We start from the raw sequence: 26,527 nt of genomic DNA, 5'->3' as shown, positions 1-26,527 counted from the left end.
TGCCCATGTTTCAGTGTTGCTCTCGCGCTCCCAGGGCTTCTGGACTCTCGTGCTGAACGCAGCAGCTTGAGAGAAGATCGTGACTTGATGTTTTCAATATGATGCATTTACTTCAATAACGGCTTTTGGTTATTTTGGGGGCAGGCTGGGAGGCTGCGTCTACTCTGGCGGTTCTGTAAAAGCCTTGAACCGACCATCAGAGGTTGTACGTGTAGCTGGAGTTGCCTTCTGCAACACACGTGCTGGCTGAAATACCGGTACAAGACGGTGCTATGACTTGTGGTGCATGGGAGCTGACTACGCACCCAAAGCAGGGAAGGAAGGGTTAAGCTTCAAAGCACTGCACTTTCTTATCCCACCAAGGTCATCAGGAGTCGCGTGTCTACACCGTGCCCACACTTGAAATATTTGCCCCCTGGTCCTTCACTTTGCTCCTCGGCTCTCCGTGGCACCCAGTGGCATCTGCAGAAGGGTGACCTGGGGCTGTTGGTGAGCAGCGCAGGGTCTCCGGATAACCGGGAGGGGAGATTTGGGAGCTGACGCCCTTTTCCATCCGCTCTAAATTTGCAGGTGCCCAAAAGTGGCCCGGTTCGCGCTGTACATCGTGTGCTGCACTCGCGCCGGGGTGAGTTAAGGTTGGCATTTTCTCCCTTAGCTGAGAACCTCTTGCGTTTTTTGGTTCTTGGATATCTAACGCTGAGCTGCTTTGACTGACAGTAATGTTCTGTGACAGCGCTTGAAATCCGACTCCGACCGTGCATTCCTAAAACTGGGAATCTCGCTGGCTTTTAAAACATGAGGTTTACTTTGAAAAAAATAAAATAAAATAAAAGGAAGAAAACTCCAGTAAGTTTGAAAGCAAGTCTGCCTTCTGCAAAGATCAAGTTATTAGGACGTGTAGCAAGAAGGCGGCCCACAGGCTTGCACATGTTTATCTAAAAATAAACACGTAAAAAGTACGAGGTCTATGAATCTGGATTGAAAAAAGACTGGCTAAGGGTCTACGTTTAATTTTCCTGTGCAAATACTATTTAAACTCCGATGAGAAAAGCCCTCTTGCTAAGCTACAGAAAAATCTTTCTTGTCCTTTAATTCTAGATGAAGGGGATTAGTGTGAACATATTTAACCTCTGACCTTCAAACAAAAGCATTATCAAATTTAGTTGCCAAGTGGTTCCCCATTTAACTGAACTAGTTTAGTATCTCAGTAAACTTTTTTTTGTTGTTGTTGTTTTTTTTGGTGATTTTTTTTTTTTTTTTTTTTTTTGCAAAGCCAAGCTTGAAAATCTATTGTTGCCCTAGAAACATTCATGGATTTAGCAGCGCTCTCTTCTTTTTAGGTGGGAGATGGCTGTCAGAGCACAGATAAGGGACCCCACTTCTGTACAGTTGGCATTAGGACCTGCCTAAGGTTTCGAAAAGCAAACACAACTGCCCGAAACAAACAAAGCTTCTGGTGGTCTGCAAAGCAGAGGCTAGCTTTTCCCCCTCTCCATTTTCCTACACTTCTTTTCCTGCGAGCGATGCATCCGCCTGGCTTGGTGTTTTAAACCATTTGTCATAATCCTGCAAGCACGCAGCCTAGCTAAGGCAGCAATTGCCTGGCTCTTGATTATATATATTTTTTTTTCTTTGCTTGCTGTAATATCACTGCCTTTACCTCCCCAGCCAAAAATGTGCCTGTGATATCTTGATCTCTGCTCTCCGCGGCACTGAAATATTAGCCAGAGCTGGAACGCGCGTCGTATTTGGCTGGCGTTTCCGCAGCCCGTGCATCGTTGCACCACCAGCATCCCAATATGCAAGCCCTTAATGACTTTATTAACTCTTTTTTTTTTTTTTTTCAACAATGTCCATCAACTGTTTAGGTAACTACAGCTTTACGTTTCTGCCGCGACCTGCAGCGGTCACTAGGTTGTAGGCAGTCTTAGGTGCCAGTGACTCAATAGAGCCAAATGAGCCCTTTCTAAATTAGCCCTGAAATGTGTAAAACTAGATGGTCAGGGGTCTCTCAGTCCACAGTAAAATATTCCAGCTTGATCCTGGAATGCCGAAAGGGGCCTCCTTTAAGAAGCTGGTGTCCATTTACAGTGCATCTCTCATAAACTCGGCCACTGGGGTAAGGGCAGCGAGACCAGCCCTCCTGGTATGTGATTGATTATCTGGTATTTATGCCATTGAGGACTTTTCAGCAGTTGAGGGTCAAAGGGTCATCTCATGTGTCTTGCTGCAAATCCGCTTCCTTTTGTACAGTGAGGGCTGGGTGAGCAGACACACAAAAACAGCTTTTTCTTTTCCTTGGGAAAAAGGGGAGGGGGGCGGGCTGGTGTCAATGAATTTTTTTTTCAGCCCTTTCTGAATAGTGTCCTTTTTAATTCTAAAGAACTTTTAATTAAAAGTAGCAGGAAAGTTCATCTTGACAAGGTTTAACTTACCTTAACAGTTACTTTTGTGTCCTGGGATTCTTGCCTCTCTACTTAACGGAGAAAGAAAGAAAGAAAAGAAAATGGGGGGAGGGTCCCGTCCCCCCCACCCTTGCATTACTATTTAATGTCTTTATGATTTTACTGGGAAATCTTTTTTTTTTTTTTAATCAATTTGTAATAAAATAAGAATTGATAAATTCCACTTACATGTCAAAGCAATCGGGGGGTACTGGTATCTTTAATCTGCTCAGTCCTTTAGGGCTAACACAGGCAACATCCTCCAGATTTTTAAAGCATAATTTTATCTCCTAACATGTCATGCAGACGGTCCGGCATATTTTTTTGTTTCCGCTGCAGCTAGATGACAGTGGATATAAACAAAAGTTATATGGACTCTTCCCAAAGGATCCCAAAGTACTTTATTAAACTGATGAACTGTATAGTGGGCTTGCTTCACTCAACGCTGAAACGCTGTCAGCACTGGGGAGGAATGTGGCAGCTGTTTAAGAGGACAGAGGGACACAGTTTAGGGCAGGAAACAATGTCCATATCCAGTGAAATCCTAGAGGAAACCAAGTCGCTGGATGAAACTGCCCTTGTTGGAATTTGAGCTCTACACGCGGCTCCGCTTTCCCAGCTTCCAAGAAGGTCGTGGGATTTTCATTCGGTTTGCATTACGGTAGCGTGTGCAACGTATCGGGCCCTGGACACGCACGAGAAAGAAACGGCCTTTAGCTCCGGAGAGCTTGTCATCTTTGTAAGGGCCGTGGGAGGCGAGGAGCCCACCCGCAAGTCTACCCCACAGCTCTCCAAAGCTGTCCTTGGGGCTCTGCAGACACGGAGGATAAGAACTCCTCTCAACAAATTGCTGGTGCCATGGTGGTCTCCAGACCTTTCCTACCCCAAACCAGGACCACCTGAGACCTTTCTCAGCTTGAGATCCTCCAAGGTTATTGCACAAGGGGTACATCTATGGAGAGCTGCCAAGGAAGGCCCGTAAGCCTTGCCAGAGATGCAGACCTTGGACCCTCGGCACTGGGGAGTCCAAAGGTTGGAATTAGGGACTTAAAATAAAAATTCAGCTTTGCTGATCTCTGCCTCTTCTCTGGGCTGGTGTCCGAGGGAAAAGCAGCTCAAGCTTCTTGGCATATGATTAATCGGCTTCGGTTGAATGGGGGTTGTCCTGACAGTTTCTGGTGGTCTCAAAAAGGCCAAATTAAGTTAATCTTTGGTTCTTTCCATCAGTTTAATTGTTTGCAAAGTGTGGAGAAGACTCGGAGGGTTTCAGTTAGCTGGCTGCCCCTGGGGTCTGGCTTCAGTGACTCTTCTTGTATCCTGAGCATAGCCTGTTGGGTTAATTCAGTGGGAAACTAGGACTGCAAGTGTCACGTTCTGACTCTGGCAGCCACCTCTCCCTGTTCACCCTACAAAGATGACCTGCAATGACACCCTTGTCTCATCAAAGTAAATGGCCACAAACCCTGTCTCTGTCACCAGAGCGCCCCAAGGGATGACGAGGACGAATGGTCACAAACTACTACAAGATCGTTTCAGGCTGGACATAAGGAAGAATTTCTTTACTGTCCGAGCCCCCAAGGTCTGGAACAGCCTGCCGCCGGAGGTTGTTCAAGCGCCTTCCTTGAACACCTTCAAGATGAAACTGGATGCTTATCTTGCTGGGATCCTATGACCCCAGCTGACGTCCTGCCCTTCCTTTGGGCAGGGGGCTGGACTCGATGATCTTCCGAGGTCCCTTCCAGCCCGAATGTCTATGAAATCTATGAACTTGATCTTATCAAATGGTTGCAATGGGACAAACATGGGAGAGGAAGTGAAGACAAGTCCCTTAGGAATGGGCTTTAACCAGGACAGCACAGTAGTACATACTATTGAGGTGTAATGCTTTGCACTTAGCAATGCCTTTCATCCGAGGACCTAAAAGGGCATCTCAAACCTTTTGCATGGATTTCCAACAATCAACTCAACCATGCAGGCACAAGGAGATGCCATTTTTGCAACGGGTTGTTTTGGCTCAGCATCAAAACCCACACTGCCAAGGCTTCCCCTTTCTTCCTGGGTGGCAGGAAGGCTGCAGATATAATGCAGCTTGACCCAGAGCAAATCCTTTAATACCGTGTCTCATAAAATCTTACTTGAAGGGTTAAAATCTGAGCTGGCTCGGATATGACTGCTGCCACGTGTGCTGCAGACTGGTGGCTACGGGACTGTAGGTGAATGCCAATGAATCGAACGGTGCTGGGGTGGACCAGCGAAGAAAAAAAGGGAGAGAAAGCGTTGTCCAAAAATGTTAGCAGAAAATAATTTTTTTTCCAACTGGTTTGACTTGAAATACTTAATGGGAAGAAGAAATCTGGAAGTCACGGTCATCATGAATACGTAGGTAGATGGTCGCAAAAAATGCCATGGCGATTCTCATTTTGCTTGTGTAATAACGAATCTTAGGTCTATGGGAGGGATTGTTTCATCTCCGCTTAACTGTGACAGTGATGCACCTAACATGCCAGACATTTCTGGTGCATTTGATGTGAATGAAGTGGCCACAATGCATAGAAGAGCAATAGAAATTGAGGCTGGGAGGCCCAGCTTGTGTGAGATATCAAAAGGCATAAATACGTGTAGGGTGGTCAAATGGAGACTCTCTCAGATGTGGAGGCCAGTCGAGAGATATGTAAATATGAGGACGAGAAGCAGTATGAGCAGCTCAGGGAGTGCTGGAGCAGTACCTAGCCGGGCTGCTGCTTTGCCTAATATCAGGAAAATAATATAGTCTATACCGGAGAGTACTGGCTCAAGGGGAGATGGAGAATACCATCGTTTGAGCCCTTCGGGATTAGACCAGGGTAATGACTGAGGATTGCGAAGTGTACAATTGGACCTTGGGGGGTGAATGGATTAAATGTCTCGATAGTTCTTTTTGTGGTTTGCCTCTTATTCTAGTCATGGGTTTTCAGGGAATTGGTTAGAGAAATACTGTTCGTGCCAGCTATAATTAGGGGAGAGAGAATGTAAAACAATAACCCAGGAAAATGTAAGGGACTTTGTATGGAGAACTCAGAAGTGCAGTCCATTAAATATCGTTTATATTGCAGCGCCACAGAAACTCTTGAAAGGAACGGTTGTGCTGCTTAACGAGGGATATTAAAAATGGGGTTAGTCGAATTTTATGAATTGCCCTTTATGACTCGGCCTGATTGCTGGCCCGGTCCGACAAAAGACCCAAGTAAGTTCCAAGCTTTCAGCTAGGCTGTTGCATTTTTATTTTAATTAAAGGGAATTTTGCTTTCAATTAAAAATTAAACTATTCGGATAACCCAGACAGGCCAGGATGAAGAGTTTTCCTTTCGTTTTACCCATCGTCAAAGTGCGGCTAAGAGCCCCGCACCCTCCCAACTCTGCGTGCATGCCGGCACACGCGTGCTTGTACCTGTGCATGCATATCCACACGCTTTTCTTTTTTTCCCCTCAGCATAGCCTAGAGTCAGGATTTTCCAAAGTGACAATGAGTTTGGGGTGCCATCAGGTTTTGGGTGACCAGTGAGAGAGAGAGGAGTGGTTCCTGATTGTCAGGAATTATCCACACCCAGCCTTTGAAAATTGGAGGAGGTTTCCATAGTGGAGAATCCAAAACCCGTTACTCCCAGACTCTCCTGTCACTTCCAACAAATGTGGCCTCGCTCTTCTGCAAGGTGCTGGGATCAACGCTTTCTTCGCCCTGCCCTTGTGCCGAGCAGGAAGGGTGAGTGAACAGAGCCCAAGGAGGTTGTAGAGGAGGGAAAGAGATTCTGCTTTAATGTGTCCTTGTCCGCCAGCTTCCTTTGGGACCTTGCTGGGATTGCACTGCCTTGGGCGGGCTGTGCTGGGGTCACAGCAGCACTCGGGGACACCTGTCCTTTATTCAGCACCAAAATAGAAAAGCTGTGGAACTGCAGCAGCCTCCCCATCCTTTGCCCTGGGGCATCACCACATTAAATGGATTTACAGAAAACCAGAGGCTTCCAGATGATGACAGAATTGCTTTTCCATAGCCTCTGGCTTTGTTTTAGCTGAAATGATGCCAAGACTTCTTTTCCTTGCCTGGCGAGGTGGTGGGGAACTCTTCTCGACATTGCACTTGTTGATGGCAAAAATTATTTCCCAAGCAATTGCACACACACTTGGGATTTCTGTTAATGCTGAAATGCAAGCATGCTTTGTTAGAGAGGTAGGAAGTCCCCTGAGCAGAAAGATTTGTCCGCGGTGATTGTTGGCTATTGAGCGAACAACTTCGAATCGGGAGCAGCGTGCGTGCGTCACTGATGCTTTCTCGCGTGCTGACGGCGTGAAGGCTGACTTTATGAATGGGTCTGGAGCTTAACGAGGGGTGTGCACCCAGCCGCACTTTACTGAGCCAGAGACCGGCCCTGGAATCTGATGGAGGAGGTGATAATGGCTTTGGTTTACATTAGTTCCCACCTCACATTTTATCTTAGACGGGGAGCAGGGCTTTACAAGGAAGATTCATCACTCTGCTTTTCAGTTGCAGACACACAAACATAGACAGAGGGGCTCGTTGGCCGTTGCGTCCACGTTAGCAGGACACAAAGAAATGGCCTGATTGAAGAAGAGGAATCGTTCTGTGCCGCTGGTGTCGGGCGCTAAGGAAAACTGCAGGCATAGGCTTGTCCTGCCCCTAAAATGTGAGATGCTAAAATGTGAAGTTTTTCTCCTTTAGACGTGCTTCCCAATTCCTCTTCTGAAAACGTTTTCATTTTTAGGCTGGTAAAAACTTCTTTTTTTTTTTTTTTTTTTCCAGCTTCAACCCATGGTCAATCTCCCTATCTGCCATACCTGTTTTGAGGTTGAAATATCATTGCTCTCTCTTGCACATATCTAAATTTAGATCCTTTTTGATTGTGCAATATCATTAAGTCCTTCCTATTCATCTGCTTGGCCAGATGGGACTCTACAACCACATTTATTTCAGCTACAGGACTCTCTAGTCTACATTGGGAAGAGGCCTTGTATAACTGGTTTGTCCTGGAGTTTGCACTGGTTAGCAGCATAGGGGTATGAACGTGGGGCTGGTCCTGCTCTGAGCAGGGGGTTGGACTAAATGTGACCTCCTGGGGTCCCTTCAACGCTCATTTTCTATGAATCTGTGATTCTGTCTCTGTATCATGCTGTTGTTCCCAAGAAAAGAGTACCCCGGTCTCTACATGCTATATATTAGTGCTAAAATGTGAAGGTTTTCTCCTTTAGACCTGTTTCCCAATTCCTTTTCTGAAAACATTTTGATTTTTAGGCTGGTAAAAACTTGAGTCGCCTTTGCCAGCATCCAAGAGCAAAGTACCAATAATGAGAAGTGGATCAGGGAACAAAACAGCTTGGGTTGCATTTAAAAATGGGTTCCTTTCTTATTTATTTAAGTAATTGCATTAACTTAAAATAATAAGAGTGACATTTGGATGTGCAAACCTCCTTAAATGCAACATTTCCTCTGTGCATTGTGCGCTTGTTGAGTTGCAAACCATTTAGGATTTAGGAAACTTCTGTTTCCCAACTGGGTGGTGAATATGCAGTAAAACGTAATTGGTCTATAAAAAAAAGTTAATCTTTGTTTTCATTTCAAAACATCAGGTTTGTGTGATTGTCAGAAAAAAGAAAAAGGAAACCTGTTCTTACTGCGTGCGTGGGTGGGTGTAATGCTGAATGCATTCCCTCGCTCCAAAGTGTTACTGTAGCTTAGCCGGAGATGCACACTGCCATAAACCCTGCTGGCAGAGTGGCTGGGGGAAAAGGGGTTTGGGATAGTGCGGTGCTGCCTCTCACTTTCTCCTCCACTAAGACGTATGAAAGCAAGAACAGCAGGTATTACCAGTTCACAGTGTGGATTATATATTATGCTTGCAGTACCAGGGGTCATGGATGCCTTGGTGACCTGGGAGGTCCTTTCCAGTTTGGTTCAACCAGACCAGATGGGTGAGAGCACCTGCACATAGCTGCTTCCTTCGGGGTGGGTGCGGGGCTGGAACTGGACCATGATGCAAAGGCTGCAGTGATAGCCCTTTGCATGGCAAGCAGTGTCGAACCGCTCATGTAGTGTGGGACAGGAGGATGGAGGTGAAGGAGCAATGGTCTCAGGTTGCAGCAAGGGAAGTTGAGGTTGGATATTAGGAATAACCTTCTCACTAAGAGGGTATTAAAGCACTGGAACAGGCTACCCAGAGAGGTGTTGGCATCTCTATCCTTGGGGGTTAGCTGGGACGATCTGGATGGGGATGGCCTTGCTTTGAGCAGGGGGTTGGACTAGATGTGATCTCCTGCGGTTCCTTCCAACCCTCATCTTCCAGGACCGCGTCCTAGTGTTTGTCCCTGCAGTTCCAGTTCTCCTGTCTAATACGTTGGTCCCACTCAAGATTGGATTTGCATGTCTGCACTGGAGAGTAGCATGCAACCCGTTAGCAGAGGGCATGTGAACATGATCTCTCATTGCACCGGGATTTCGGGGTAGGAGTGCTTAGTCCATGCAGCTGCTGTATGGGAATACAGTATGGTACCTAAGTGTCTGCCTTCCCTGTTCCTCTCTAAATCCAGGTCCCTGCAGGGGTGACAAATACTTCTCTGAAGAGCTGACGAAGGGAACCTGTGTTGCAAAACAGTTCCCCAGCCTTTATTTCAGCTCAAGGGTTAGTTTTTTGTTTTCCATGATGAAAATGTCCTGCTGGCTTCCCAATCTAATGTGGTTCTCCTGGCACTTCACCCCGTCACAAACTGTGTCTGCGGGAATGAGTGCCCAAAGGCACGGTGGAAAGTGCCTGGCATTCTTTGACTAACTTTTCATTAATTAAGACTCCTTGCATTCAGGTGCTCAGGAATGGGCTCCCATCCAAGGGTTTAAAGGAGAACGCCTGCAAAACCGAATTGGCTCGAATTCCCCTGCACTCTCGTATCCTGCGTGGCTGGTTGAGCAGCAGGCTACCTCGCACCCCTTGCATGGTGCTTTGAGAGCATCCCTGCATGGCTGATGTGGCACATGTGGGGGCACAAGCAGGACTCTCTTGTGTCATTGCACGTGTGTGCACGTCTCCCATGCCCTTGACAGTCTGTCCATGGGGAAAAATTGGTCCTTAATGGCCGTTCTGTGGAGCAGAAGGACTTGTCACAAGTATTCCTCTAAGCTTGGAAGCGGGACCCCAGCTGTGTAGGAGCGTTCGGCTTGGGGCGTTGCAGTGGGTCCCTGCAACATTGGTGTCCCTCGGGCCGTGCTCCGTGGGCTGTTGTCCTCACAAGCCAAAACAGCCCACGTGCAGTCTCAACAGAAGTGGTTTAATGCCTGCCTCTGGTCACGGTTTCCAATGTCATCCCTATTTTCTCTGACAGACAGAAATTTCAGCTCATTTCTAAGGTGCCCAGATCGCAGGCGACTCAAGGCATGTACGCTCTTCTCGTTGGGAATTTTATCTTCCCTTCTCCAAAGGGCACCCATGTCGCTGGGTGTGAACCCACTTGCTCGTCAGTGATTTTTCACCTCGAGTCCAGCTGCTGCCGTGATTGACACAAAGCCATTCTATAAATAAAGTCTTTCTCTGTTCTCATAAAGACTTTGTGGTTTAGTTTGCCTTCAAGGTCAAGATCAGACCTTTCTAAATAAACACATATCAAAGGATCATTAGCAAAGCAGCACTGTTAAATTGAGATATTAACTTCTGTCAACTGCGTGTTTCTTTTTTGTTCTGTAACTCATGACTGCAGTAGGTTTTTATTATTTTGGCCCTAGGCGGTAGCATCTGGCTTCTGTAGAGACTGTAAAAATTAAAAAGGAACACAAATCATTGCGAGAGAAAAGCAGTAAATTCAATGATAAGAATTTAAAATTAAAATGTTTCAGTGCTTTTATATTCCGCAAAACATGGAACGAATGAGCTCTGTGCCTGTTGCAATAAAGCTACTGCTGCTAATAGTCACTTGATTTTTCTCCCGTCTCCCTCTCCCTCATCATAATTCTTCCCTGAGCAATTGCAGAAAAGTGTAATAAAGAAGAAGTAAAGTGGTGGTGATGATGATGATGATGATGGGTAGTCGACGGGCGGAGAGGTACTCGCAGAGTGACTTTCTTATGCAAGTCTGAGGAACAAAGGATTTAAAATTGGAGACGCTGTGTCCAGAAGGAACTGTCAGGTTCCCAGAGACCTTTGAAGCGTATCTATATTGTATATATTATACCCCCCCCCCCCTTCTCCAATTTGGACTAGGCTATTTTTACAGGACCTTGCAGCTCCATTTGTCTTGTTTAAAAGCAGCGATTCCTGACACAGGCATCTGCCTCAGCCCCCCGCGCCCCATAATAAAGGAAGCAAGACATTCTTTAACACCCAAGTTCAGCAGCGCCGTCCAGCTGGGAGCAGGGAGGGTACAATGCCTCCTACTTGCTGCCTTCCTCAGCAGGTGCTGATCCCAGGCAGGAGAGGAGGGTAAAAAGGGGGACCGCAGCCCCTTGGGCTTCATGCATCGTGCGTGTGAGACGGAGGGTTTTGCTGGGAATCTCCCAGCTAGACCTAAGACAGCATGCGTGTTGTGGGGGGGTGGGGGGAGAAGCCACATAGGTCATTTTTATGCAGCCTGTCGTTTTTGACTACTGCACCAACATGCACTGAGGCGCAGGGCCTTTTGTCTCCGAGTCCTGTGAACTTCGCCAGCCAAAGGAGAGGTGAGAAACGGATCCGGTCATTTTGCCTCACTAAAAGAGAATGAGAGAAAGTGTGAAGATTAGGGACGGAGAGGTCGGGTGAAGAGGGTGTGACTAATGTGCCCGGTCATTCAGATATGGGACCACATTGTTCTCAGTGTCCAGATGGTCCTTGGAATAAATCAGCTCAGGCATAAGCAAACTTCCAGTACAAGAATGTTTGTTCAACTGCTTGCCTAGTATAACATAATGACATAACCAAGTACCCGGCCCTGAATAATGGCCATTCAGATTCTAAAGTATATGCTGTAAAGTCTTCTAACAAAGACATCATTTTTTTTTTTTTTGGCCTTCTCTTGCTTTTTTTTGTGTGTGTTGGGAGTCTCTGCGACTCGAGAATGCATTTTCTCCCCGCTTCTCCCTCCCCAGGTTCTCGGGTGCTTGTAACTCGCCTCTACCGATGGAGTTTGGGTTTTATTTTTGGTGTGCCACAGCAGAGCATTTCCTCTTTCATCTAAGCGGGGAGAGGGCACTGCTGCTTGTCCTGCGGGCTGTTTCCTTTCCTTGGAAAAGTGCATGTGCATAAGACTGCTTGGTGCCTATCTCAGTAGGGCCCTGAACTTTTGGGGCATCCAGTCCTTACTGTCATGCTACTATCAAGCAATCGTGTAAGATCATATAGCCTCTCCCGTCCGAGACCGGACCAGGTCGCTCGCTACAAAGGTGCCTTCTCTAGGATGATTGTCCTAAATTAGATATCACATGAGTATGGGCTTCCGCTTTTTCCTTCTCTTGGGAAGCTGTGCCAAGAAAAACATCACCGCAGAAGATACTGCCAGCAGCCAGCTGAAACACAAGAACCCCCCAAATTGTCCTTGAATACATGCCATGCCTTCCCTGAGACCCTTTTTCTGCTCTTGTTCTAACCTCAGCTGGTCAAAAGCAGCAAAAAGACAATACGCTTAAGAAAAGAAAAGGACCTCCCCATTTTTCATCATTTGAGCCAGGTCCTTTTCCAGCTAGTTGTCCTCCTAACCTTGTCACTTTTTGTGTAGGGGTGTTAAACATGTTCTGGTTAGAAAAAGGCAACGTACCAACATGGGAGCTGCCAAAGAGGGAAAGGTTTCCCCCCTGGTCCTTGACGTTGCAGTGAGCAGCTCTTCCTTCCAGTAACTGCAGCATGGAAAAAAAAAGCATTAAAAGAGGGGGGGATCTGCAGCAGAATAGCAGGCAGCTTGTGCCACTTTTTAAGAATTAATTTTCTGCAATCAGTGAAACTTAGGCAGAACGCTGTGGTATCTCCGAGTAAATAATAATAATCAAACAAATGCCCCCTTGAGAGAATTTGCCTTCTATAAAGATGTTAATTAGTATGAAAGCTCAGTCCTTGAATCTAGAGGCAGCCTTTGAAACTGGTTTTGGATGACTGGTGTTACCGGCACAAAATGAATTGTATCTTCATTTATCGCATGTTCTTTCCCTATCTACTTAATCAGAAAGTTTCAGGGTAGAGAAGATGTAAAGGGGAGGGGGCTGCCTGGTTTAGTCCCTCTTTAGGGAGGTCAGGCATGTCCTTCCTTGGTCAAATATAAGGTGTCTTTGGGGGATGTCTATATCTATCTATCTATCTATCTATCTATCTATCTATCTATCTATCTATCTATCTCATAGTTACTTATGCATACCTTGCTTATAAGGTGCAAATGTACCCCGCCTTCTACTTGGACTTGGATTCACCAACGTGTGTAAAACACATTGGGTCCCTTGGAGGATGGGTGCTTGTGAAGTATAATGTTGTACGATTTTGTTAAAAGTCCCTAGTTCAACCCTGTCGGTGTTGGGATGGAGGGAAACAAGACTGGAGACACCACGCACGTGGATCCATAATCTTTGAACAAACAGTAACACGATGATTGGGCGTTGGTTATGTTTTTATCTGTGTAAATCACTGTGCAGACTTGAATTATTCCTCACAATACCCCAGCGCAAGAAATATGGTGTATTTATTGTTACCTGATGGGTGGATGAGGTGATCCAGAAAGGCAAAGTGATGTGCCCAAGACCTTCCAGCGAGTCAGTGGCAAAGTGAGGATTAAGATTCGGGCTCTCCTGACACCCAGCCCTTGGCTCCCCTAAGTGTCTTTGTGTGTGTTCAGGGGGAGGTCTGTGCCTGCTATACCGCGCTCCGACTCCTTGCCCACGGCATCCTGCGTGCTTTCCCCCAGCGGTTGCAGGAGTGCTGCTGTTGTACACTGCCTTTGAAAGATGCTTCAAATAAAGTCTCCTTTTAAAGAATATGCTTTTAGCATTCCAACACTGCTACAGTATTAACAGAAAACAGCAATCATCTCTCAATAGGGTCATTGTTTCATGCAGGAGTGTTGCAGTAGAGTGACATGAGAGGGGGAAGCGTAAAAGGAAAGGTTTGCTGAGTGCTAGGATGACACACTTTTTTTTTTTAATATAAAAGGGTTTTCAGAAAAACTGCAATTACCGTAGGTCTTTCACACATTTTGTTCGGGCTTACTTTGATGCTGCCAACTAAGAAATGTCATTTTTGTCTTTGTCATAGCATGCACAATCACAGAAACAGATACTAAAACCAGGTTAATCTCCTTATCCTTTACTAATGTCCTGGGGCAAAATGCAATCTCCCTGTGCTGGCTGGAGGGGACAGGGGAAGGGTGCAGTTTTAAAGGCTCTGGGTGAGCATCCCACTGGAAAGCCTTGGTGCTGTTCCAACACGCGAGCTGCGCAGAGCTCAGTCCGGTTTTGTTGCTTGCTGGGGCTGCTCTTAATTCTTGCAATGCTTCCTCCTGCCCTGGGGGTGATGGAAATGCAGTGCCACGCATATGGGGCAGCATCTGGGGAGAGGAGCCAGGCTGGGCATGGACTGATTCTCCATGGTGCAAGCAGACCTTGGGCAGCGGCTGTGTGTTCCTCTCCATGCTGCCACTAGAAAGCAGCATTGCCCCCACGATCCATGGCACCTTCCTCAGAGATGCCAATGAGTGAGACAGCTAGCATGAATGGTGACTCGTTTCAAATATATGCTTGGCTGCTTCAGGCCCTTCACCATATGCCTTAGGTCTGGTTGACTTTGGCATTTAAACTCATATACTTATTGCTTCTCAATAAGGGCTACACTCACCGGCTCCCGCCACAGCAACCTGTTTCATCAAAACCATCCAGCGGATCTCATGCAGAATGCTTTGAGGTCAGCACGATGGTTGCTGGAAGCCTTGGCCAACGTGACATGGGCAACCACAAAATAAGAAGCTTCTTAACCGTTCCTTGATCCACTTGGTGTAATAATCATGATAACACTGGTATTGAAATATATTGAATGGTGACTATATAAGTGGGAGAGCAGGGAAGACCCAGGGTCACTGGATGATAAGCTTAGAGGGTTACATAGACAGGGGGGACCTCCGGTACAGGTCATTGATTGGGTTTGGAAGCACACCTCTCTTGCAGATCTGTTTTCTCAAGGCTGCAGCAAAGTCCCCACCGTCACGACAATGCTTGCCACTCACGGACCACAGCAGTTTGAAGCAAAAACTGTCTGTGTATTTGAGCAGGCTCCATGGCGTGGTGCGTGGACTGCTCCTAGTCCACAAATATGATGCTGGCTTCCCCATGCTTGCTTCCAGCTGTTTCATTTTAAGGCTGCTAAAAATTTAGTATTTTCCTAATGTCATCTTCCCACATAAGTGTCTGCCAGGATGCTTGCAGTGGCCACTAGGAGGGGAGTTCTCCAGGAGACGGTTGCTGTTAAGTATGGATTAATTTAAAAAAAGGACCCATTCTGCAAGCCAAGGCAGTAAGCACCTGATCTCCTGAACTGGTCTCTGTTCTCCTAGAAGATTTTTTTTGCAACCTTAATCTATAGTGACAGCATACTTGGCATTTCTGTTCTGAAACTACATGTTTTGTTCAATATAAAAATTGAATAAAGGCAGATTCTTGCTGGAAAACGCTTCCGCCCCACGAGGCATTTCACTCTATTTAAGTTTCTGGAGTGCAAGGAATATCCCATGCATTGACGTTGTGTATGAGAGGCAGTGTCATGTAGTGGCAGAGGGCAGGATGGAGGGCTTGAGCCTCGGCCACTGCACTTAACAGTTTTGTGCCTCAGTTTTCCTGTCTGTAAAATGACAAGAATGACGCATGCTAAGCAGCATGCTGCACGGCTATTCAATGCCTGCAGTGTTTGTAACACGGCATTTTGGTCATCGCAACATGCAGACTGCTTTGACTTCCACATGCCAGTCTTCAGATTGTGCCCATTGCTGCCTTTCCTCTGTGTAATGCCCCCTCCCCTCCTTCCCTGAATATGTTTTACAGCCAAAAACCAGTGTTTAAAACATATTAACCCCTGACCAAGCAGGAGCCCCACCTGAGCCCCTTCTGCGTCTTGGTCATTAGTGCCTTTGGTTTTCAACACGATGCCCCATATGGTGCTTCATCCCAGGCAGGTTCTGGGCAGCTGGCACAGACCACCCCTCCCTCTGCAAACATTAATGCTACGTAGACTTAAGGTTGCTTTGAGGCATTCATCTGTGCAGCCTGGACTTGGCTTTGGGAAGCTTCAGGTGTCTTGCGTGGAGCAGGGGGCAAGAGCCTGGAGGGCTGGCTGGGCTGGCACTGGCAAGGCCTCCACCAGCAGGGACTGGGGGGCTGGAGCCGGACTCTGAGTGTTAGGATGCAGAAGAAGCAAACGTGGCCAAGACCTGATCTGATTAATGGACGCAGTTAGATGATGAGGTTCAAGCTAACGCCGCCTCTGCAGTTCAGGTGCTCACAGTTTCCTGCTGGAGTTCAAACATTTGCACACACCGGGTCCCTCCAAGTCCTTGAGCGGGGCTGATCAGGGATTTGCGAGCTTGAAGGCAAGCAAGGCAGCTTTGCTTCACGGAGGAGGAACTGCAGGATGCACTTACTGTCCTCTGGCCCCTACAGTAGATCCAGTCCCCACTTAGAAACAAGAGGATGAATATTTGATAAGGAAATAAAAGCTGCTGCATGATTAAAGCCTTGCATATCGCATCGCAAGAGGCCCTTAGCCAGCCTGCTGAAGGGACCAGCCCGGGGGGCATTGACTCCTCCCTGCTGCAAGCAGAGCTGGATCTCGGCGCCAGCTCGGTGCGGGCAGCACGCCGTTTGCGCCCGATGCCAGCTGAGCATTTTCACCGTACACAATCACTCTTACTTTTCTCTCCCTTCCCCAAAGATTAGTGCCTGAGCAGCAAAAGGCTCCCGGGCAGCCTCTGCTCTGCCTCCCAGCCCACGAGGCCTGGCTTTTCTTCGAGGGGTTCGTGACCGTTTTGCTTCTGTGTGCAAATGGCACACCCCTCCCTTCTCGCACCCGTTCATCCTTGTGTGAAGCATCCGGTCTGGGCACCACCGGTGTGGAGGCAGCGAGGTCTTCACCCCACTTCCCATAATGCTGGTGCCACCGTGGCAAAGATGGGAGCCTAGCAAGGATTTGGGAGAAATAGTCTCCTTTCCCAATGCGACGCTTCGCTCAAAAACAATTGCTCATCCCCTGCCTGGTTCCTTGCTGACCTGGGCTATCTCTAGCCTCTGATTGCTTTGAATCCAGCACGTGTCCAAAGCTCTGGGGCAGACCCAGCCACGCTGGGGCAGTCATGATGCACGTTTCCTTTGGCACCGCTTTTGGCACCAGCTGCGCTCCCTGTCCGGGCGCGTCTCGTTTTTAAAGACCCGTGACAGGCAAATGGAGGAGAATCGGGACCTCGGTTCAGGAAGCCCCGATAGATCGGGGGTAGGAAGAAACATTTCCATCACACACACGGAGAGGGGGGGTGGAAAACTTGAAGTCAAATGTCTCAAAGTCAGATCCCTTTTTAGTATGAATTTGCTGTATCTCATTCTGAGCACTAATTCCAATTTAATTGCAAGTGGCCTGAAGCCTCTTCAATAGGAGTAACAAATGGTTTGATTTTGTAAACTTCATCAGACTGCATTTTAAATGCGACACACTAGCCCGGCTCGAATGCCAATGAAGCACTGAAGTAGCTCTCTGTTTACTAATTATCCGTTTTTACTTCAAGCCACGCTGGCTGGCTTGTCTGATTAAATCGGATTTGTGGGATAGAGAACAGCTAGCAGAGTTTTCTCTATAGTAAACGAGATTGAAACTATGGACCGCCTGGCTGCACACTGTAAATTATATTTCCTTTTAAAGGGGACGTGTCTCTTTTATTCCTCCGGCGTACCTCCTGCATATTAAACTTTACGGTACAGAAATGTGCCCGGCTCTTTTTCTTTTTTTTTTTTCTTTTTGTTTTGTTTCCTTAAATCCTGCATCCTTGCCATATGCCCGTATCCGAACAAATCTTATTTTTATTCTTTCCTTTGCAGAACCAGAGGGGGAGAAATTGCTAGTTTGCACCAATGTTGTAATTTTCTCATTCTTTCCCAGAAGTTGAGAAGGGGAAGATTCGTACTTGAGCGTGGCTTAGAAATATAGGCAGTTTGCCTTTAAATCTGCAGGAAGAATCCTCAGTTTAGGAGAAAACCGAATCACTTAAAAAAAAAATAATAATAATAGTAATAATCTGCACATCTCCCTGCTCATAGGCACCAGTTTAAGGAGGGGGGTTTTTTTTTCCTCCGTCAAGTCTGTATCAATCCAACAAAAATCAGCTTTCAAATCACCTGTTATTTAAAGCCGCCTTGCACGTATCAGACGGCTCTCGCTTCCAAACAGTTAATGTTGCATCCAAAATCTAATCTAAATGGCAGACTATTGCCTCTGTCTTTGAAGCCCTCCTCGCTGACACTCACTGTATTAATTGTTTACTACTGCAGGCGTTAAGGAAACAACGCATAGTCTCTCCAAAAAAAAAAAAGAAGAGAGAAAGAAAGATGAGAGAAGGTGGCTATTGAATGTAGTGTAATAGGGCTATGCTTAAACCTCTGCTGTTGCTAAGACTTTAATTCCACAAGCTTGACCTATTCTGCCCTCTCTCTTGGTATCTATCTTTGTGCCTAGAGCTTTTTATATTTTAATTTGCTTTTGAATGTCCTACAAAATTAATGGTATACTTTTTGCCATTGTGCAGTGTACAGTACAGGGAAGGCCCCTTGGTGTTCTCTGATAGCACCGTTACCGTGGAAATGAATGGCCACTATACTTTCTGTTCCATATTCTCTCCTTTTAATTGTTGACAGTAAAAAGCATTTAAATGCTGCTTAATTTGTAATCATCTTCTGGAAAAAAGGAGAGAAACCATTAAAATGTCAGCCAAATGAATAAATCCGTCTTTCTCTCTCTCTTTTTTTTTTTTTTTTTGCCTGTGTGTATGGGGTGGTGGTGGTGTTTATTTATCTGGGGTGATTTTTCTTTCAATGCCAGAACGTTCAAATATATCTAAATGGCTCTGAGACAATAGTGTTTCACTTTGGCGCTGCGGTGTGGGTTTCATTTGAGTTTGAACTCCGCGATGGGCTGGGAGGCGGAGGGGGGGAAGAGGGGGAACCTCCCCGAGGGGTCTGCGCAGCCAGCATCTATTCAGGCTGGAGGAAGATGAGGTCTCCGTCCCTGTCCCCATCCCCGTCCCCATTTTCAGGGGCTGGCGTGCGCCCGGGGAGCTCTGGGGCATGCTTGCGGTGCTGCCATCCTGATGGGCGCAGACTTCGTGGTCCACGTGGAAGCAGACACGTCGCAAGCAGCTTGGCGTGTGTTTGTGGCTTGTCTCACAACCCTTCAGGCCTTTATTTCTGGTGCCTCTGAGCGGTGACCCCTCTGTATTAGTCTAGGTTTTAAAGGTTTAGACTGGACTGCAAGGGAAATGGCTGGATTCCCCACGGTGTGCGTTGCAGGTGGCTTTAAGCAGGAGGGAGACTTAACAAGACAGGAGTGGCTGGAGACGTGGCACGTTGGCAGGTCTGGCCCTGGCACAGATGCCGGAGTGGAAGTTTGGCCCCCTCTCCATCCAGCACCAGCTGGGGTTAAGCCCCAACGGCAATGAGTTGAGCTGAAAAATGCCTTTCCAGGGTGTCCCAGGCCTACATATCGCCCTCACCACTCGTGCCCGATGGGGTTGGGGCTCGTGAATGAGATCGGTCTTGAAGTTAGGCAGCACAGCGAGGGGTCTTGAGATGGTAATTGGCAATGGCTTGGAAGTTGAGACGTGTCCCCTTGCCAAATGCCATGGGTCGGGTCAAGTCCCGGTGTCACCTCTGTACAGCTTTACTTGAGAGAGCTTGTTATTCCTTGGAGGGGTGCCAGCCAGCCCTGCGCGCACGCTTTCCCTGCTGAACATCTGCCAAAGTTGGGCAGGGATGGGGAGGGGGAAGCTGCTGGCTCCTACCAAAGCCGCACGACTAGCCGCTCTCTTTGTGTCACTCCGCTCCTTCCAGCACGGACCCCTGGGCCTGAAGCCCTCCCTGCAGTCTGCCAGGCCTTCGCCCTCTTCTCCGAAGGACGGACTTTTTCCACGTGGCCTGTGGACTATTCCTGTCCCCTGAAACGAGGAGTCGCCCATCAGGCTGCGGGGAGTGGGGAGCAGGGCAGGGGATGCCATATAGACCAAAAGGAAATTAAGTCTAAAATCATTCAAAGCAGAGAGAAATAACCCTGGACCAAGAAGAAGCTCCAGCCATGAATACTTTGTCACTTGTGCTCTTAAGATCTCATCCCGTCCCCCTGATCTGTTCAGATGGTTGCCTTCCTCCCATCGCAAGCCTCGTCTGCCTTGTCCGAAGCCCTCGGTGCAATCCTGCAAGGGGGGAATGGCAAGGGGAGCACACCCGAACTATAAAAGACGATTAAGGAGGAAACAGCCTCATGGAGCAAGACTAGGGAGATTCGGGGTCAGTTCCTGCCTCCGGCACAGAGTGACCCTCGGCAACTCGCTTTGCGCGTCTGTACCTCGGCTAGCGTCTGTAAAGTGAGAACAGCCCCTCTCCCGTCCCCTCATCTGGTTTGCCCACCACAGCCTCTTTGGAGAGGTTTTCCACTCGTGCACGGACAGTGCCGAGCACCGGGATCACAGTGGAGGCCTTGAAACGTGGCTGTCGTGATGGTAGATAATTACAGCTGCATCTCAAGTGAAGGCTCCCACATCTCGGGGCACAGACATAGGAGCGGCTCGCTGCTGAGTAAAGCCGAGTGGCACTTTCCAGCTCCTTAGTATCTACCCAGGTGTACGCGTTTCCCCCAAGGAAACTCACCTCTCCCTTCCCTGAGACCTCAATGACTGTGGTTTGGCTTCTGCTTACTGCCGCATAGGAGCCTCCACACTGGCAGGGACCGTGGAGCAGCTGATTTTGCCCCGTGGTAAATTGTATGTCCATATCCGAAGCTGCAGAGGGGTTATTTAAGTGACCGATCAAACTAGAGAGGACCCAAGCTTTGGAGGTCGCATGTGAGCCTAGAGGTCATGGGCGTGGGGACCCGAGGCTCTGGCTAGCCACCGTGCCTGTCAGCGTATTTATTTATAGGCCAGCTGCCCCTGGGCCAGCCCTCCCTTGCTATTGTGCTGGGTTTTTTTTCCTCAAGGCCATTAAAGTTTCCTTTTTTTCTGGGTATTAAAACAGGCCCCTCCGTTTCACCAGCTTGTGCCGCGTGGCAGCGGGCTGTGCCTGGCAGAGCCCCCACAAGGCTTCTCTGTCTTTAACCGTTCAGAAACGTGCTTCGGTTCTGCCTCGGGATTGGAAACGAGCCCCTTCTCCCCTACCCTGTCCCCAAGCCCAGACCGCATCCCGCCTGTTGGAATTGGACTCGGCAGCTCCGGACGGGAGCTGTCTCCTGCACCCATCTGCTCTGGCGCTGGGTCACCTTCTGCGCAGCGAGCTTTCGGACACCTCCCGTCTAGTCTCCTCTTTTGAAGACAAGCCTTCGCCGCCTCCTCCTGCAAACGGCTTCATTGCCTAATTGACCTCCCCACCAATGCTGCCGCCCGGCTTCCCCTAAAATTCTCCCTTCTCGTGGTTTCAGGTCTCCCTCCTCCTAATTTATAGTCTCCTTTAGCCACCTTCATTAATTCCTCCCCCAGCTTCAGCAATCTCAGAAGGCAGCGGAGGACGTTACCGTTCCCTTTTGAGCATCGCGGCGCGGGGACGGGGCAGCTGAGTGGGAGAGGGCGTCGTGTCACTCCAGCCTGGACTTTGCAAGCGCTCTCTCCGGCAAGCCACCCTCACGCCTGCATCGTTAAGCTTGTGGGAAATGTTGTACATTGTGGGCTCTGTGTGTGCTTGTGTCTTTATCCCGCTCCAGGGAAAGTATATTGGTACCGTGCACACGCTCATCGGGGTCAAGCGCCCTCGGTGCCCCTTTGCTGGGTCCAGCTCTCCCCGTTCCTTGCCGATGGGTCTTTGGGTGCGCGCCGTTTTGAGGGGGGCTGTTTTTGTCTCCCCACCCCTTTTGCTTGCAAAAGGCAACTCCTCTCTAGCACTCTTGCTGTTGAAGTTAGTCCAATTTTTCAATCCGGGGCCAATTAGTTTCACAAATGAGGGCCCTGTGGTGCCATCGGGGATTTGTTACGGGCCTGCGCACTGGCCTGGCTGCATTGTTCCTCCCTTCCACCCCTGCTAGAGGCCATTGTTCTCGGCCTCAGCGGGTACTGCTTATTGCAGATTTATATGGGCAGACCTCCTGCTGGCTCAGGGCCTCCACTCCACAGCTGGCTGTGGTACTTAGGGCCTCAGCCCCAGTGACCTCTGACCCGATCCTGCTGTCATTTTGAAAGTTACAGACCAGAGGGCTGCATACCTCTCGGGATTTACTTCGCGCGACTCGTCTCGTTTTGTTTTGGGGCTTTGCGGACACCGCGCAGAGTTGTGTCAGCAGCCGCGCGCGGTGCGTGTTTCCCACTGGACGGGGAAAAACAAAATAAAAGGAGCGCGGGGGTGAAGCGGGCTGCCCCGCCAGCGGGGCGGAGGGACCGTCGCGCCGTTTAGCGCGTGTTTTGGGGGGTTTTTTATTTTTAAATCCTGCGCTTCGATCGTTTCTCCCCGCTCTGATTCGTGGCGCGTTCGGGGCCCGCGTTATGTGGGCTCCGTCAAAGGCAGAATAACTCGGGCTTGACTTTCTCTGCGCGTGCACATGCACATGAATGATCACCTTGTCATTTGAGCTTGCGGCAGAGACCCAAAAAGAGACACTGCCACGTATCGGTCTTCCGCACCAGGAAGTCTCGCAATGTCAGGCTCTTCTGAGAAGGGTTCATTCATGCTTTTGTTGATTTTTTTTTTCCCCCCTTTGCTTCCAAAGTCCTTTCTCTGGAACATCCCCCCTCCTCCCCTCTGCCCTGATCTGATTGACAAAATTAGCAAATCCAGTCATGTTACCTTGATTGTACCATAAATCCCATATATGCCGGGGCGCACACCTTACTGGGCGAGTGAGCTGACAAATATGTTTGCTGGAGCTGAAGGTGCCATGCAATGCAGCGCACTTGTCTACTCGCGGCAGAATAAACACAGGCGACGACAGCCGCTTCCCTGGCACGTCCCTTTGCATCTTAAGTTTTTAAAGTGGGATCATCACGGTCGTTCTTAGCATAATCCGAAACGCGGGCAGTGCCCCTCTGAAGGGCTCGCTGCTTTTCCAGCCTTATGAACATCAGAGCGCGTCGTCCCGTGCCACCCGCGCCCCTCTGCTTAAGCGGCAGATTATACCATCTGGTGACGTATAGGCTGCGAAGACGTTTTTAAGCGCTAGCGAGGGAAGACCGCCTGTACCATGCTCACACTGGTGGAGAAGCTTAGTGTTAGAGGAGATGGCTCTGCCAGCGCATTTATAGTGTGAGTTTTGGGGGGAGAGTGAGATCTTTTGGCATTTATGGCAGGCAGAAAGCTGCTGAAATACGTCAAGATGTATTGCTGCAGCTCTTTAGGGAGAGGGGAAAGCAGAGAGCCACGATTCTCCTCCACTTCTGCATCCTTTTAGGATGCAGACAGTATCCCGCCTCCCTGCCCATGACCGGTGTGCACCTGGACGGCGCCCGGGGGAGGCGGGCCCATCCCTGGATGGAGAAGGCAGCACCAGTGTGGTGACTTACTGGTGAACGCAGGTTATAAGGCTTGTATCCCAGGAGGCTGGATGCAGGTTCTTGGGGTGGGGGAGGTTGGCTTATGTGGGGCAGCCAGCTCTGGGGTTGGGGGGCTGTTGAGGACCCCATCTGCAGGGTCGTGTGGTCAGACGGCGTGGTTGCTCCATGGCCCCCTGGCATCCGTGGTGCTCTGATGCTCGCAGTTAGCAACTGCTGTGCTGTTAACAAAAAAAGGCACGGTATATTTAGAGGCTCTGCTCTTTTGATTAAGGAGGCACTTCTAGCTCAAGATAATAAGAGCCTTGGGTTGGCAAAGGTGCTGCACCTGAAATCTTCTCCAGCTGTGCTCCGCGCTCCCACTGATCTGTTATTTCCCTTAAAGACCTAATTGGTATGGAAGCAGCACAGGTGTAAACATAGCCATTTTGCTGTAACTCATGAGCTGGCAAGACACCTGGGTGTGCTGAGAGCTCCTCTTCCACTGCAGTGCCCCCCCCCCCCCCAGCTTTATCTCCATCCAGGCATTTTGTTTGTGCATTTGCATGGAGAGGTTAGTGCTCCCCGGGCAATGACATGCCTCCGATCTTGAACCACGCCAACTTCGTGTCTGCTCTGGACCAAGTCTGTGTTGGGGGGTTGTCATGAGCCATGTGAGCGGGGAGCAGGAGGGCAGGTGTTGCCTGTCTTAATCTGGCACAGCAAAGGTTTTCTGAGCAAGGGCTGAGCAGGGCTTTCCGTGCCACACTCTTCTTTCCGAGCGCTAGGAAGGAAAGGATCCACGCTCTGAGAAACTATCTGGCAGTAGCCAAGGAATGGACTAGACCAGTGGGGGCCAACTTTTTGGGCCATCAGGCCACAAATTGGCCCTGAATGCCACTCTGATCCCCTTCCCTTGTCTGCTCTGCTGCTTTGCTTACTGTTCCCCATCCTGTGATCCCAGCCTGATCTGCTGCTCTGCCTTCTCCTCCCTATCCTGTCCCCTCCCCAGTCTGCAACATGCCTCACACAGAGGCTGCCCGTGCCGCAGGCGGGCCCCCTCTAGACTAGATGTCCTAAAGATTTTGCATTTAAATATTCAGAGCAAAGTCTCAGCCCTTCTGGAATTGGGAAGAAGTTTGCCAACGACTTTACCGCAGAAGGCGTGGGGCCCTCGTTCACATGAGCAGAGTGCACTGCAGCCCCCGGGGAAGGATGCCATCCTTATCCCCGTGCTCCGAGGTGGGCTGTGGTCCTGCCCCTGCTCCACCATGCATTTCCTACTGCTGCCCTCACTCCCTGGCCAGTGGCTCTGCATCCTCCCTTGCCTGCTGGTCCTAAGAGAGCTTAATGTGCTGGCGTACCGAACCGTGGCTGAAAGCCATCGCGAGCTCCCCCGCACCCCAGGCTGCCTATTGAGCACAAGCCCTGCCGTCGCCCTTGCAGACCCCCTGCTTCCTCAGACCCTCTGTGCCAGCCTGCTCTTGCTAAGTGCAATGGGCCAGCCCCTGGCATGGAAACCGGCTGCTGGGTTGCCATTTTGATCCCTTCCACCCAGCCATCTGCACCTGAAATCCAAACAGACGTGCTGCTTTGGCACACAAGCTCCATAGCTTATCGACCCCCCTTCTCCCCCAGGAGGCAGCGATGGAGGCCTTTCTGCTGGGGAGAGCTACCCACATGCTCTTTGCCTTGCAGAAGTGTTCGGGGGGAGTTAATTGCACCTACAATAAGCAAGAAGTGCCTTTTTTTTTTTTTTTAAGGCAATGCAGATTCAGTGGTTACCTTGCACATCTTGCTGTTCCTAATGAATTGCTAATACAATTTTCTAGATAATTTTATTTCCATAGTCCCCACATTTTAATGTCTCCAAAAAGCTAGCATTTATTTGCTTAATCTCCCAGCGTAATACAATTTGCACTGACTCATAGGTTCTGAACAATCAGCTATGCATAAACTAAAACAAATTGTTTAATAACACAAAGGTCTTATATTTATATTGAAGGTGTGTACATATCTCTATTTTTTCCTTTCCCTGTTCTGTTGATGCAGCCAATTTTATAATTGTGTGTGTGGGTCACAGGATTAAGTTTCTGTTCATAATGCTCTGAAGGATCCCAACCAGTATGGGAGATGAGGCATTATTCTGCTAAATTCAGGCCTCTGGGAGCCACTGTTATATCCAAAGCAGATACTCAAGCTATTCCCATGTGCAGCCTCTGACCAACATTAGAGTTTCAAAGGGGCTGGGATACTGCTTGCCTTGATAACTCATGCCCAGACTCGCACGGGTACCTGGAGCTGGTGTTTAAGGCAGGCTGTCCTTGCAGAGGAAGCTAATACAACTAGCTACTCGGTAATGGGGAAAAACAGGGGGCTGCACAGCTGGTAGTTACTGGGCTGAGTTCTCACCCAGGATAAAGGTGTTCTCACTATATATCCCCTTGCACAGTAAAACATCCCGCACTTGTGTGTGATTCATGGTCCTGTGGATGGGTCGTAGTCCTGGGTTTTGCACTGGTCCCGCTGCTGACGTGCATCACCAAGCTCCCCATCGGTGGGCTGAGAGTTACAGTACCTGCATGCCTGGTAAAAGGCATCAGCGTGGATGAAGGGTGCGTGTGAACATTATTGCTCATTCTTGCACACGTGGCTCAGCAGCAGGTTTCGGTGAACGTCTCGGGATTTTCAGATGCCCCCGCTGTGCCCATCTGGGTGAACAGTGGCCCATTCAGAGGTGAAAAACAGGTGCATGGAGAGCAGCAGATCGTGTGCTGCTCAGTAGGATTTGGTGGTCTTAGCATCCTCTTCTCCTCCCCAGCTGATGGTGCTGCCCCTCTGCCCTCGCCCTGCCTTCCAGCCAGCTTGGCATCATGAGGTGCAAAGTGCTCAAGGTAACGAGTTGTCCTCGTTACTGGGTGCCAGACATTGCAGGACCCGCAAGCTCTTTCCTAGCCTGTCCTGTGACCCCCCCTGCAGTGAGGCTTTTGCTGTCTAGCAGCTAACTGCCTGTTATGTTTTCCCCCAAATTACCTCTTGCTCTCGATATCCAGACACCCATTAGCAGAGCATTCTCTTCCCATTTCCACTGATGGAATTTGAAAGCCGGCATATACACATTCATAATCTTTATTTTTTTTAATTTGCTGCTTAGCCAGTTTAATCAGGTTGCGTATTAGGTCTACTGTGCTAATATGCTCTTGATACTTCATTTGATAACGAGCAGCCTTCAGGAAGAGTTGCTGCGTTTCGGAGCTGTGCAGCACGTTGGCCGTTTTGCTGGGAGCCTCGCCCCGTGGCTCGGGATCTGCTGCTGTAGGGACGGAGGGAACCGGAGGGGTTCGGTGCCCAGTTAAGGGAAGCAGAGCTGTGCGCTCCACCACGTCATGCAGGGCTCAGTGTCACTGCAGGTG

The 26,527-nt window shown here is 48.9% G+C and overlaps 1 protein-coding gene across 1 annotated transcript in view; it reads left to right on the top strand.

Moving 5' to 3' along the window:
- ZBTB16 (zinc finger and BTB domain containing 16) overlaps positions 1–26,527 on the top strand; it is a 165,290-nt gene that overhangs the window by 122,228 nt on the left and 16,535 nt on the right. The gene's annotated exons all lie outside the window — the stretch shown is intronic.

The sequence above is a fragment of the Alligator mississippiensis genome, chromosome 16 (assembly GCF_030867095.1).
Source record: "Alligator mississippiensis isolate rAllMis1 chromosome 16, rAllMis1, whole genome shotgun sequence".
In the NCBI taxonomy this organism is placed as follows: domain Eukaryota; kingdom Metazoa; phylum Chordata; order Crocodylia; family Alligatoridae; genus Alligator; species Alligator mississippiensis.
The sequence above is the reverse complement of the archived record's forward strand: the minus strand, read 5'-3'. Positions and strand labels throughout refer to the sequence as shown.